The sequence below is a fragment of the Acyrthosiphon pisum genome, chromosome X (genome assembly GCF_005508785.2).
Source record: "Acyrthosiphon pisum isolate AL4f chromosome X, pea_aphid_22Mar2018_4r6ur, whole genome shotgun sequence".
NCBI lineage: Eukaryota > Metazoa > Arthropoda > Insecta > Hemiptera > Aphididae > Acyrthosiphon > Acyrthosiphon pisum.
In genome coordinates, this window is record NC_042493.1 from 98,503,050 (window position 1) to 98,517,804 (window position 14,755).

The 14,755-nt window shown below is 26.8% G+C and overlaps 1 pseudogene; it reads right to left on the bottom strand.

The window, feature by feature from the left end:
* Window positions 1-6,581: 6,581 nt before the first annotated feature.
* LOC100163996 lies at window positions 6,582-12,973 on the bottom strand (annotated as a pseudogene).
* Between the last annotated feature and the right edge of the window lie 1,782 nt (window positions 12,974-14,755).

The following is a 14,755-nucleotide window of genomic DNA, read 5'->3' on the forward strand; positions in this document are numbered from 1 at the left end:
GTAAAAAAATATTTTCAAAAAAATGTACCCTTTCTGAAATAATGAGTGTTCTATGATAAAAGAATCACCCAGTATACACATTTTTTGTCAGTATTAAGTCAGGCCATGGTCTGACTGGCCTGACCCGTAGTTTCACCTATACCGCGCACGACTATTGTATATAGTATATACGTATATATTATATCAGAGTGGTAAAATTATTTTATATTAACTCGTCTAGAACATTAAATTGTGGGGTGACATTTAAAAACGTACCATTTCCAAAATTGACAAAATTGAGTTATACATGGATTCTTATTTAAAAATGGAAGAGGAATCGAATGACGTTGTCAAATTGAAGCAAAACGTACTATTTCCTTTGTTAAAATCAATCTGAAACTTACAAATTACGCAAAACGCACTTTTTCCAAAGGCAATATTTGTTTAAATGCACTATTTCCAAAATTATGTCAAAACGTTGTATTTCCCATATTAAATAGTTTGTTCATTTTACAAATTGACGCAAAACGTACACCTTCCTCAAATATTGGACAAGACGCACTATTTCGAAAGTTGGCCATATTGTACTATTTCCCATAGTATGAAGATAATAGGAATATAATTTAAGTAAATACATAACGTACTATTTCCACTGGTAATTAAAAATAGAAAATCGCTATTTCTCAAAGAAGTTTAAAATGGAATTAGAATACGTTTGAAATGTCGTCCTTCATTTAGAAAACAGCGACATACCTACTTAAAAGTAATATCATATTGAGAACAACAGAATATAAGAAAACTTAATTTTACAAAAAAAAAGGCCAAGGGGGATCTAACCCCCCCGTAAATACACCACTATTGTTAGCCACCAAAAGCTCGTTCTCTTACCCTACGCTTTTTGTACCGCGTTGTATTCGCGCAATATTCGTGCAACTTAGGCGCTCGTGAATTATTCGTACTGCGTACGATCATTTTATTGTCTAATTGTATTATTTATTTATTGCATTTTAATAAACCGTTACCGAAGTTCTCACGTCATATCCGAAATACTTAGTTTCATTATTTAAACGCGTGTATTCCTTCTGACGAGAAGTCAGAGCGTAGTTGTGTAAATGTAGTCGAACCAGTTCAACCTCCTACACCACGGGACTTCTACGCTTACCAAAACTGTATGAATCACGGATTAAGATAGAAAGCACAGGAAACGATATGATTTGCGGATATCAGGGAGCCGGACCGCAACACAGTGGTCGGAAAACAAAAAAAAAGTGGCAAAAAATCACTAATTTAAATATTAAAAAAATTATTTGTTTGTACAGATTGTATGGTATTTAAAAAGTTTTTTTGTTTGACAAAAAACTCCTTTTAAGTACACCTAATGCTATGTATAACTCTAATGAAGATAAAACTTCTATTTATTTTGAATAGCCGTAATATAACTAAGATAAATTTACTGATAAATATGGTATTAAATTAAGTCATTATCGTCCGTACTCACACAATGATATATATAATGATAGATAAAGGTATGTTTAAACCATATATTTAGCTTAAACCAACCCATAATATTATCGATAAAATAAAATTAAACTTATATGACATTAATAACGTAGACATTTAGTATGTTTATTTACTGTGTTGGTGTGTTACATTACGAAAACTATATCAGTTCGTTAAGTGAAGTCTAGCGAACAATATAAAATAACAATTAGCTGCGAACATTTGCGCCTTTTTTTTAATCTGTGATTGAAATTGTGTATACCATTTTTGGTTTAATATTTCTTTATTGTGAAATAATATATTTATTTTTAATAGTGGCTTTTTACAATACAATTACACGTGAAAATCTTCATGAATGTATACTATGAATGTATACTCATTAGTCATTAAATCGAAATATTTAAACATTACACTGTTATAAACCATTATAGCCATTTCACATTTGACATTTATAAGAAACGGTTTATTTTTATGATTGTATAAGTTATAATTGTGTTCTATATATATTATGATTTTATTTTCACAAACATAATATTTAATAACACAAATACAAGATTGAGTGCTATTATTCCTTATTTGGTGTCAGTCGATCAGTTGCCACTCAACAGATATGTATAGGTATAGGTTTATGTTGTCAGTTTGTGACACAAGTACAAAACTATACTATACTTATCTATTTAATGATTAATTACTATTGATAAGTAGCTACAATTAATAAGTACTATTTTTTAATAGTCATAACTCATAAGTAATTACTATTGTAGTATTGTTATGTAAATATGTATTAACTGTACATCTTCTTTTTTTTGTACACATTTTTAAAATTATACCTTTTTAGCATACGTAATGTATTTTTATAAAAAGTTACATTATTGCCTGCAGAATGATAATTGCCAAGAAATTTGAAAAAAAAAATATAATCGTTTTTTGTAACGAGAAAGTAATGAGTTACTTTTCTATTTGAAAAGTAAAGTAATTTCACTATAATTTTATTTGAGTAACGAGTTAAGTAACTTAATTACATTTACCTCAAAGTAACGAGTAAAGTAACTTACCCAACACTGCAAATTAGGCAGTTTACATGTAATATTTGTTATATAGAATTACATGTCTTAGATTTACATTAAAAGTCCAACAGATATGTAGAGTGACTAAAATAAAGTCACTCGTAAATCGTGATACCTATAATAAAAATATGCATGTTTACCGGTGTTGGGGTTTTGGGAATTTTTTACGATGTTCGTATTTATATTGTACCTTTTTTTAATAATAATTAATATTTTCAATTGGGATATAAATCGTACGTAACAAATTGTATTCAATTGATGTGTTGTGTTTTTTATTTTGAAATTCTGGAACTAGATGGCATAACTCATTAATAATATGCATTTAATTCTTATAATATTTTAGTACCAACCTAATACTTAAGTCTGTCTACAACAGACACCTGTATATAATGGACACTTATTATGGTCCTGTACTCCTGTGATTGTCCGTTGACCGTTATATTAAACAAGTTTCAGTGTCTTACTGTAATAATTTTTGTAAATTGTTCAAACAAAATACCTCATTTGTATTAAGGAGAATTCTCCATGTAAAAAAAAAGACTTACGTACATTCCAAACTTCTACCCAATACTCGACGCAAAGAGGTCTCGTAACATTGTTTTGAAGTCTTGTCGTTTATGCTAATAAGTTATAATATACCATAATAAAATACCATTGGTAAAAAAACCAATTCGAAACGTAGAATAATAAATAAATATGAATTTCAGTTATTGCGTATTTAGGCCAGCCCACCGGCACAATATATCCATCTATAAAAAGATAGTTCTACTTCTAATTCAAATTGACCAGAGTGAAAAAGTTTTTAAGGGGCCTCGCTATGGCATTGATTTAAGGAGAATCATTTAGGCAATTTCTAATCTCGTCGTCGTCACCCGAGATCTATGTGTTAGTCGTAAATGATTATTAGTGTGTGTGGCGTTCATGCGGGACAATCCAAGTGGTACTGAGGGCTCTCGCACAAAAATGTTTGTTTATCACTCAAAATACGATTCTAACCTCGATTTGCATTCTGACAAAATATTCATTTTTTCCACAACATGCACGAGGGATCGATCGAGCCCATTTTAGATTCTGAGTGGAACGATGAATGTATTGATTTTACAATGATGTGTGTTTTTTTATTTTTTATTTTTGTGTCTGTCATCACCTTTTAGGACAGTAAAAGTGCTTGGATTTTCTTCAACAGTACCTTTTCTGATAGTAGTTGGTACTTTGGGGGGGTCAAAAGTAAAGATTTCCCAGTAGTTTTCATAAGCTACGTGAAAAACAAAAGAAAAATTAAGAAAAACGGGAATTTTTACGCCAAATCTGTTTTCGAGAAAATTGATTTTGGTTTTTTGTGTAACTTTAAAATGAATGACCGTACATACGTGCATTTTTCACTGGCTGTTTATATTTTCATTTTCTATAAATGATAAATTTTCAAATATTTTGATTTATTTTGACTATTTAGGACATTTTCAGTTCTATATTATAGTTTTTTTTCTTGAATGTCATAATGTTATTTGGTTGGCTAAAGAAGTTTGAAAATTAATAGAAGATCTATGTATGTTTAGAAGGCAGATGAAAAAAATTAAAAATCCATGTAACAGTTTTTTTTTATAAGCATCTAAAGTTCAAATATGACAAAATACATAAAAATGACAAAAATTTGCAAATTATTTTTAGTTAGAAATTCATGAAAAATTTTCTTTTTAAATCTGAGATTTGAAAATGTAATACAAGATTCCTCATAAGTTTGTCTACCTTTTTTCAAAAAACAGTGTCTACAAACAAGTCAAATTAAATTTTTATGAGCGTTTGAAATTCATATTTTTACAACATTTGATATTCATTCGATTCCTTATGTAACGATTTTCTTAATTTGTTGTAATTAAAAAACGAATGACTGTAGATACTTGAAAATTTCACTGAATGTTTATATTAGTATTTTCTATATACGATGAAATTTTGAAAATAATTTGACTCTTTTTGAGCTGTTTACGGACATCCACTTACCTAACTTTTTAAAATTATATTTAGTTAATTAAATATTTAAGTTGGAAATTACGAATTTTTATTGCAATTTAAACTACAGAGATTAAAAATGTGGCTCGATCGTTCCCTTGTATACCTATATTACGGACAATCCGAATATTTTTTAGAATGAAAATCGTGATAATTATCGATAGATACGTATCGTTGGAATTAGAAACAGTAGTTTTTGACAAAAAAAGACGTGGTAGTGAGGCCCCTTAACTGAATAAAAATAATTGTAATGATATTGATTTGAGTACATAATTGAGAGAGTAGTTATGAATCACGTCATCATGAATTCTGAACTAGTAGTCATTTAAATAAATATAATTTACTGGATAAAAAAATCATGCTAAAATAGTTGTGACATTTTATTGTATTTTCTTAATCTGTTACTGTTTCACTGATATTAAAATAAAATGCATTAATATACATAACAAAATAAATAATTGTTAATATTTATACTGTGTAAAAGGTCTGGATGTCTGCGAATTCTTTACGATTTGTCCAAAATTATTGGTCTACTTGCGCCTATGCTCACACTATTGATTATAATATTTATAACTTATAACTTATAAGTAACACAATGGCATAATCGACAGCCGAATGCATATGAAGTTTGCTATAAAATGTTCCTTAGAATCTATTAGCTAGTAGCTAGTAGTCACGAAGCCCCTTAAACAGGAATGGATCTTCTCAAGAAGAATGGTTCAGAGCTGTATAAAAAATTGCCTATATTGACCCTTTTCTGTAATTAATTTCATTGTAATACTATCTTATATTATTTATTAGTAAAATTTAAAGTACAATAGTTTAATGTAAATAATAATATGATTATCATTTATATCATAATAATATAGTATTTGATTTAACTATTTGTAACTAATATGGTTAATAGAATAACCTACTTACGTGGAAACCATGTTGTTATATCCTTAACTATAAAAGTTGAACGTCTTATAAATTCTTAACTACAAAATATTTTTAAATTTTAAATTTGATAAATGTTGAAAATCGAACTTTATTGCTTATAGTTTATAAAATAAAATTGTACTTATGTCTTTTTATATTTTTCAACTGCTATTTAACCAATATATCAGTAGCTTTGCATTAAATATTGACGCTTTTTGGTACAAAAAATAAAATTTTATTGATATTCTAAGAAAAAATAAACTAAAAAAATTTAAATTAAAAATTGTCCGTAACCACCTCAAAAAAAGTCAAAATATTTTGAAATGTATCAAGTATAGGAATTAATAAAATAAACTTATGATATAAATCTAAAACATCTACGGTTATTCATGTTTGAATTACCACAAAATAAGAAAATCGCTACATGAGAAATTGAGTGAATATTCGATGTTGTAAAAATTTAAACCTCAAACGATCGTAAAAATTTTATTTGACTTTCTTATAGATATTTTTTTTTTTCGATAAAGGTAGATGGAATCTTTTATTACATTTTAAAATCTTAGATTTAAACAGAAAACATTTTAGGAATTTCAAACCCATATAAATGTTTAAAAAATGTAATATCCATTCAAATATACAATATTTATTTTATATTTAAGTCATAAATAATAAATTACAAAACTGATAAGTCAATATTATCCATTATAATTTTCATGATAAATTATTTTACTCTAAGATAACTCAAAAATCATAAAAAAACAATTTTATGTGAATGCATTTCATCTATGCAGCACAAAGGTTTTGAAGAGAATACAAAAATTTCACCGACATAGTGACATTCTATTAACTAATGAATTATGACATTATATTAATTAGAAAATTAAGTCAATTCTGACTTAAGTAAAACCGGTAAGTTTATTAGTTTTTGAAGGATAGAATTTCGTAAATAATTACAATTGTAATCAAAAATTACAGTTTACGTAAATCCATAAACAATTTCACCGCAGACTGAACAGTTAAATAAAAATGTGACACTTATTTAATTAATGGATTTACATAATTTTTTATGGACAACAATAATATTATATTACTTGTAATAACTAAAAGTAGTCATTTTAAACATAAGCGTTTGTATGTTATTGAACTTTATATAAAATAAATATGTAATGACACTAATGATTAGTGCAGTTATTCGTAATATTACTTATGAGTCGTTTTAATACTAATGAAATATAAAATGTCAGCACATGAATTACATACTTACATCATATATAAACATGAACATTACATTGTTACCTCACACTGAGATCTATAAATTACTCTTAAAGTCAAAGGAAAATATATTAAGTTCTAAAAAAATAATCATTAACAGTATCTATTTAACACACAAAATATTTTTTCTGGCTTTTTTTCAAACAGACAGCTTCAAGCATTGTTGTCCATGAACTGTATATCTGACATGAGGTAAATTGTTTCAGGCAAAAGTTTTGGTTGAGGTGACAATAGAGTTAACATTTTTTGTGAGGTGTCAACATTTGTTCTAGAGAAATAAAAAAAAAAGTGTTAAAATTGTTGTGCATCAAAATGTTGTTATATTGAATGATTCTAATGAATACTTACACACAGACAAAACCAGCAACACTATTCCTGACAACGTCTTCTTCTACCTTTGTACTGAAACTGTTGACACGTGTAACAGTTAACACGTGATTCAACACATTTAGCCCTGTAAAAATTGTCAAAAAATGTTTAAAAATAATCTTAAGGAAAAAGTATTTTTATTAAATAATATTATATACAACTCATTAAATGTTTTTTATATTTACCTGGAGTAACAGGTTTCAGTTTTGTCTCTGAATAGGTGTTTTGCATATCTATTGGCTTCAATGAATTTGGAATGGGTGGCGCTCCAATTCTATATACTTTTATGTCAGAAAACCTTACTACGCAGGTGTGTGGATGAAGTACTTTCCTAGGATTACCATAAAAGTATTCTCGAATTCGTGCCTCTCTACCTTTCAATCTAAACGTATTACTCCTTTCAACTACCTAATTATAAAACAAATCAATTTTATAATAATACATCAATGGTTAGAAGGTAAAAGGGCGTAAAGGCCACTTTTTCAAAATCTATGTATTTGCATATTGTTGTAAACGGCATTATTATACATCGATTAATTGAACCTAAACATTGTTATCATTTGTAAATATTCAATTATCAATGTATTAATATGTGGTCGTAAACAGCATAGAATTGGTGGGAATGAAAACACTGGGTATAAACGTCAATAAAAAGATGTAAATGGCATTCAAGGAAACTTGATAATAAGCGTCATTGTTGACGGTTACATCAATTTATCATTTTTGTTAGTGGTCTTATCAGCGCTGTAAAAAGGGTTTATATCTACAATTTTTGAAATACTTTTAATACAAAACTTCATTGAATTTAATCAATAATATACAACAAATAACAATATTAAACTATCCAATATACTTTATAGTCAATAGAACATCTTTGGGGTGTAAGAGCCACGATAAGAAAAAAAGAGGAGTAAGAGTCATTTTTTTTTTTTAATTGGCTTTAAATACACAAATATGTTATGATTATGAACAATTAATCAATACAAAATACGTAAAAACTCATTATAAATCATATTAAGTCTCAATTTGAAGTGTTATACGATGTTCTAAGGTTGTAACACAGTTCATGTGAAATTATCTGTTTTTCGGCTCTCTTGAACAATTTGGAAATTGACGTTTACGCCCTTTTAACTCTTAACCATAGACATCGTAATTTAATTTGAATATATAAAAAAAATATATTTTTTTAACTGTGCACATTATATAATATGCCTATTTTTTTTAATACATAGTCAATAGAAGTTAAATCAAATTTTACGACATAGCTATGATTAAACTAAATTAATTTTTGTTTTAATTAAAAACTTTGGAAAATAATATTACTGTTGGTATAGAATGTTTTAAATTTAATTGTTTCATTATTTATGAATTATGATCAATATGACAATATGCGGCTTTTAATTTTTATAATATTAGTTTTAACCGTGCTCTAAAAAGTGTTGTATACTTGTACAAATAAAATTTCATTTAATATATCAAAAAAAAAAAAAAGAGTAAAACTTTTCGAACACAGCATTTATTAAGACATACACAAATATTCACTTTTGTTGCTTTTGTTTGACAGTACCAAGAATAATAGTTCACTTCTTTATTTTTTATAGATTTTTTTTGTATTAAAAAGGATTCTTTTTAGGAAAGTTTTACTGCAATAACAATTAATAACAATACTCTTCTTGTGACTACCGTGGGTTAACACTGCATTTTATTATTTTAAGAAAATTTTTCACTACACAATACAAATAGTATAATTAGGTCTGCCCAAGGCATATAAAGGCGATCTACAACTGCCAACAAACGAGCATTTTCATCTTAATAATATGGGGGGCTTACCAAAAAAATAAAATTTTCTGAATTTTTCAATGAGTATTGACTATTGACCATAGAATTTGATCGAAGAAATGACTAAGTTGGTGACAAATTCAAATCTTTCATAAGAAACAGATATTTTAGAAATGTAATGTAAAATATATAAAAAAAAAAGCAAATCCTATAATTACTCGTATATTATTTTTTCTTGCAGCCTATTACAAAGGTAGCCACATTAACCGATAAGTACCAAATAATCTTATTGATGATACTTACTCCTCTACTTTTTGGTAAAAGAACAACTTTGACAAATACTGGCATATCTCTCACTAGTTCATTATATAATCGTTCTTGATCAAGTACAAGAATAACATCAACTTCAAAAGCGAGTGCAATGTGAATCAAATGCTGGTAGCCTTTACCTTTTACCCAACCGCACGTGTTAATTATTAATCCAGAACAGTTAACTGTAAAAATAAAATTAATACAAAATTAATCACAGCAATTAAAACATAATATAATGTAAAAAATTAACGAATATATATTCTAATACTAATTACCACTATAGTATACAAATAACAGCTATATAATTTTAGTTGTTTGTATTTATATAGTCACAGTAATGAGCTATTAATTGTATTTAAGTAAAAAATCAGACATCATTGAAATAATGAATAGGTACACATTAAACTTCACAGGAAATGAATAAACAGTAAATAAGAGTAATTGTTTTTTAAATTTATGAACCATAATAATTGTGAATAAGTTAAACTTTACACATGCTCTTCATAATACTTATTAATTATTATTATTATCCTTTCAAAACAGTAAAAAAGTACATTTTACTCATTAAATATTTATAAAATATTGGAAGTAATACTGAACAAATTATTATAATCAAACCAAAACTCAATTACCTAATTCCATACCAACCCAATGTTTTTTGAATATTCTTTCTAATTATATCGATGGCTAGACGACAAATGGGATTAAACGTTTTTCAAGGTATTTAGGAGAAGTTAAATCATTTATTTTTATACAAGAAGTATCATATAAGTCCTAAACTATGAAATTCAATATTACTTTAAATAATTATCAGAAAAAAAAAATAGTAAAATGTTCACCAATAGATAGAGCTCATCTCCTACTACCTAGTAATATATGCTATGTCACTTAGTCTCTTGTCGTGTAGCCATCTGTATAATAGATATAATTATATAAATTAAGTTCAAATAATATTTAATAGATAAAAATTACTTCTAGGATTTTCATCCATTCGTTGATGAATAACTTCTGCCATACGAGATATTAAAGTGTTGTACAAAGTTGTATTAATACTCATGTCAGTATGTCCATAATGATAGACTAGTGGAGCTGCTTGTGAGAAACTTTCATCTACTTCAGCTGGCTTTTCTACCATGACTGCTCCTACAAATTATTATTTTTGTTAGAACTATTGTCTTATGATGAATTTAAAATCGATACAAACCAATTGTTCCTGGAACTGATATTTGTCCCTGACCCGGGTCCAGTTCGACATAGATGGGCCTACGACCAAGAGTATTCATTCGTACACTATAGTTTAGTAGTATTTTACAAAGAGTAGATTTACCCACATCAGTGGGACCGACTACCATTGTAACAGGACCTCTTTTCTTTTCTTTTTCTGATTTTACTCGTAGTTGTTCTAATGACGCATGGCAATTTAAATAAAACATCTAAAAGATTAAACACGGTTAAAATATGTATACAATAACCAATAATCAATAGATAATAATATTCAAAAATGTATAACCATAAAAATAATTAATCATTAATAATTGTATCGAACTCTACCAAATTTTTTTTTTTTCGGTTTATTTGTGTTCCTCCAGCTGATTAGTATTAAAATATATGAGCAATATTTTACTCTCAAAAGATATTAAAGTATAAATGAAGCTAAAACTATATGGCTAAAATAAATTGATTCATCAGGTGTTACATTACAGACAACTGTTTATAAATATTTTGCAATATTTTAGTTAAGCGTTTTAAAATAAAAAAAATTAATTCAAAAATTATTTTTTTATTTTTCTTTGCAATGATGTTTTTATACTATCTAATCTGTGAACACTAAAAAACTTGAATGAGTTTTTTTAATATCGAAGAATTAAAAATTAAATACCTCTTTGAGACATTGTCTTTGTTTACTCTGTCCGATCTAGATGCAGTATAGAAATGTATGTTCAGTACAAGAAATCTTGTGTTGTCAGCTTTAATATTAGAGTTAATTAAAGTCTAAAAACATTATTTCTGTTGGGCATTGGCTTTTTAAATATTTTAAGTATAGTATACTCGTGTGATAAAATTCATCAAAATTTAAATACCTTAAAAATATCAAACAAACAACCACAAATAATGCTCTAAACTTTATGTTTTAAAATAATGTTAATTTACTTTAATATTTAAGCTAATTTCACAAGATAGGTTTTACTAAACGCAAATTTAGTATGTTTACATAAGTCAGATGGAAAACAAATAGTTTGCAAAATTCTCTTAAAATTGAAGATTAAACAGAAATATATCCATTTTGATAAAAAGATTTACCAAGAGATAAATTAAATTAATTGCAATAAAACTATTAAGTTTGAAGAAAAATGTACAGTAATTAATGTGATTTAATATTTTAAAAACAATTGATACATTACTATGCATAAACATCATAATATACTTAAAATTAATTATACATAGTAGAAATAAGTAATCTCCATTAAGTAAATTTATTTAAAAATATCATTATTTTTACCATTGGGGTCTCTTTGGATATATAACTAATTCCTTTTTTCCTCGTAATTTTAATGAACACCCTTGCCATGTAAACACTGCAATTTTTTGCTCCAAAATAAAACGTATACAATTTACTTTTTACTAATTCTGTCCCAAAAATTTCTGCCATCCCGGATTCCAACTAAAAAAATAAAAAATCACCATAAATATATTATGTCTATAACCTTTAACAGAATATATTATCTAAGTGACTTTACATATGTTATTACACTTTAAGTAGGTATTTTTATGTTTACATAAGTGATTCAGAATCCTAACTCTTCGTTTAAAAATAAAAATCACTTGATACTAAACAGTATTTATTTTTATTTCATGAAATAAATACAATTGTAAATACATTTTAAACAATTATAATTACATAAGTTCATATTAATTCTTTTCAAATTACCTAATTATTAAAAAAATGTATAAGTGTATTTATTAATTATTCTTAATTAACAATACTGAGATTATTTGAAAGCTATTTCAGTTATTATTAATCCTTTAATTCTATTATTATGATAATAATATACCATACTATTATTATAACATAGTAATATAGAAGATATTATAATTTTAAATTAATAATAGATAGAGCTGTGTACTTGTGTCCTACAATTGTATTTACATTATCTACCTTCACATTAAAATGTATCAGATGTAACTGACATTGATGTACCAAATTTAACAATGAGTAATAACATATTTCATATGCAGCCATGCAGGACTATTGGAGGTACTTACTTCTAACACAACTGTTTCATTTTTGTTTTCAACTTCAAACCTAAGTTCGTTTTGAGGTTTCAATTGGAATTCCTGATCTTCAATTGGAAATTCTACGCTCTCTGACATGATTAATATGTACGTTTAATCAATATTTCAAAGCACTGAAAACACAGAGAAAAACAATTAAAACCTAATTATAACATGAAGATAAACGACACGCTATCGCCGATTAGTGCAATTCTTTTGAAAGAAATCAAGACACATTTTACAAAAATACCTACGACAAATATCTAACTAAAGTTGGTCCATTAATTTATTTTACTAAAACTGACTTACAATTAACGGGCGAATGGTGATCATACAACAAAATTAATTAAGTTTGGATTTTAACAAGCGTCTGCACACCGCAGACTACGTAAAACAAATAAATTAAAAAGTTTATTTTTATCTTTATATTACAGTTTTAAGTTTAAACAGAAGTTAGGATTATGGAGGCAGAGTTGTCGATGTTTCGGACTTCGGTAAAATTTAATGCCCGCCACATCGGCCAGAAGTACCTCCTATGGATATCCATTCTGACTTATCACAAACTAAGATATAGTAATAATCTATTGTTATCAATTAATAAATAACAACATAATATTATTTTAGTGTTAGCGAACTTTTGAATCAATCGATTATTTGAATTTCGACTACAGACTACATTCGTACAGAGTTCTGTTCATACATTTTAGTAAAAAATTACCATGCATAAGTGTATTCTTTTTAGTAAAACATCCAAAGTATAGCCTCGCCACATTACCTTAATTTCCATTTGTAAGTATTATTTTCGAGTTGTAGGTACTGATTATATTTCTTAGTAATACGGGGTTAGTCTAATTTTCGAATCTGTTCACAATATATAGATTTCCAAAAAAATGAAAATAGAAGAAAAAAGATCTTCAAACTAAATGTCAGCCCAATTTATATCTGGCATAGAATCTGTGGTAAGCATTTCACAGTCAGTGATTATATTTTAAACAAGGTTCAGTAAATTAGTAGACATTTTACATTACCTAGGTATGTTCAGAGGCTTTCTCAAACATAATCCAAACCACTTGTCTGCGATAGATAAGCAAAATAAACAATATAAAATAAAATTTAATGCGTGGACTTATATTTGTATCGAAATGGCTTAGCCCTTTTAGTCGAAATGAATGAATAAATAAATAATTATATGTTACAATCTGAAGATATCCATAGCTTGCTTTAAAAGTAAAATACAAATAAATGCTTAGTGCTTCTCTATAAGGTTCCTAAAAAAATATTTTTGCTTTAAGTTTTATTATAATATTATGTCATATCACTCTAATATTAAAGCTAACAGTTTAAAATTGGATCTACCGTACTCACATTTGAATGTTGCTCATAGTTTAAGGATGAAAACAAATGTTGCACTGACATATTATTAAAAAAGTTTTAATTTTTAGGTAACACAAATTTGCTGAGAAATAATCCAATTTTAATAACACAGAAGGCCTCAACATGTTATTTAAATTGCGAAGAAACACATAACTTGTTTGGACTTCAATATCTTTTCTGAATGGAAAGTGTACCTAGTTAGATGCATTTAACAGATAAAAATTTAAAATTCACAGGTGTTTTCATATACGTAGGGAAAAACAAAAATGTAATTAAGGAAAATGGTTATTTTTACGCCATCCATATTTTTGACCAAAATTTATTTTGTTTTTTTGGAAAAAAAAAAAACAAATATAGATACATACATGATTTTTTCATCAAATGTTCCATTTAGCATTTTCTAAACACCATATAACTTTTAAAACAAATTTACTCTTTTTGAGATAAATATAGTGATGAAATTTAAATTTTTTCAACTAGGTTTGTTTTTATAACTATTGTTTATAAAAAGTTCTTTCTTATGTCAAAGAGTTTGAAAATGTAATACATGGATCATTATAGTTTCTATAATATCTGTTCAAAAATATAAAACATACATGGCCACTATTTTTGACAACATTTATCAACAATTTGTAAATTATGTATAACATGTTTAATAGTCAAGGGTTAACAGATTTCTAGGCTTTTCATAACTATTTCATACTGTACCTACTCGATGCTTTTAAATAATATCAAATTAATTGTTTTTGGTAAATAATAATTCAATATACTGTTTTACAAAAAGTAGAATTAATTGCTCTAACAGCAATACCATAAAATATAGGTACTTATATTGTAATAATATAGGCTGACAGTCTTTGGCTATTCGCTCAGAATTGTTAAATTAAACTTAAGAGGACGTG